This window comes from Propithecus coquereli, unplaced genomic scaffold, assembly GCF_000956105.1.
Source record: "Propithecus coquereli isolate 6110/MARCELLA unplaced genomic scaffold, Pcoq_1.0 Scaffold146, whole genome shotgun sequence".
In the NCBI taxonomy this organism is placed as follows: domain Eukaryota; kingdom Metazoa; phylum Chordata; class Mammalia; order Primates; family Indriidae; genus Propithecus; species Propithecus coquereli.
Genome location: NW_012138969.1, coordinates 1,014,875 through 1,016,243, shown reverse-complemented (window position 1 = coordinate 1,016,243; position 1,369 = coordinate 1,014,875). Strand labels below are relative to the sequence as shown.

At 38.1% G+C, this 1,369-nt stretch overlaps 1 protein-coding gene across 1 annotated transcript in view; it reads right to left on the bottom strand.

Moving 5' to 3' along the window:
• TRMT1L (tRNA methyltransferase 1 homolog (S. cerevisiae)-like) overlaps positions 1–1,369 on the bottom strand; it is a 79,404-nt gene that overhangs the window by 65,895 nt on the left and 12,140 nt on the right. The gene's annotated exons all lie outside the window — the stretch shown is intronic.

Genomic DNA, 1,369 nt, shown 5'->3' with positions numbered 1-1,369 from the left:
GTGCACACCTGTAGTCCTAGCTACTCAGGAGGCTGAGGTGTGAGGATACCTGAGCTCAGGAGTTCAAGGCTGCAGTGAGCAATGATAAGGCTACTGTGCTCCAGCCTGGGCAAAGGAATGAGACTTTGTCTCTAAAAAAATAAACAAGGATTTGGGATTATCTTTATATTTGTAGTATCATAATTACTTGAATGAGATTGCTTTAGTGTATACATTTGTTATATATGTGATATACATATGTGTGCGTGTGTATATATGTATATATACACACAAATACAGGAGGATCCAGGTTCAAATTCTAGTTCTGTTGTGACTGTTTTATTTTTGGATTAGTCATTTAGCTTCTTTGGGACTCAGCTTTACCATTTATTCTCTCCCACTGTGACTTTTTCTCAGGCTTCATCATCTTTACTTCATGCTATATTTGCCATCATACGGACCCTTTTTCATCTATGATATAGCACTATCTTGGTTCTCTTCCCACGCTTCTTAATTATCTTTACAGATCCTCTTCCTTCTCTCATACCCTGAAATGTAGATATTACTTAGGCTTGGTAGGCTACATGAATTTTTTTCTGATTTCCTTGGTAACTTAAATTCCTTTCATGGTTCCAATTCTCTCTCCTGTGGGAAGGAATCCCGAGTTATAGCGCTGGTTACTAACTCATTTCCGAAAGCCAGATACGCATTTCCAACTGCCTATTAAGAAAATATAACTGAATATAACTGAGTAGGTTTTAAAACCTACTTCTCAAGACTAAATTTATCATTTTCTCTTAAACCAGGTCTCTTTACTGTTTTGTTTTTTATTTGGAAGATAATGCCTTACAATTGCTAACTCAAAGCCTATAAGTTATTTCTAACTCCTTTCTTCTCATACTGTAGATCTAATCATTTCTTACTTGTGTATGTTGAAGTACCCCAGGAGTTAGCCCTGTGTGACTTCCTTTTTCCATCAATATGTACTTCTATAGTTAGCTCATCTAGTCTCATGGCTTTAAATACCATCTATATTCTGACAACTCTCAAATTTGTATCATTAGCCCCAACCTCTCCCCAAAACTCCAGATCCATATAGCCTATAGGCTACTTGACATCTCCACTTAAATGCATCTCAACCTTTACATGCCTAAGTCTCTGGTCCGGGCCTTCTTTCTCACACCTGGTCCTAATGTAGTCTTCTCCAGTTCATTAAAGGCCGACTCCATTTTTCTAGTTGCTCAAGTTCCAAACCCAAGCATTCTTGGCTGCCTTTCTCTTATATCTCACATCTGTTCTTTCAGCAGATCCTGTTGCTTCTACCTTCAACATACTTGTCAACTACTTGAAGCCTGCTCACTAAGACAAAAGCTATCATGTCTTCACCACC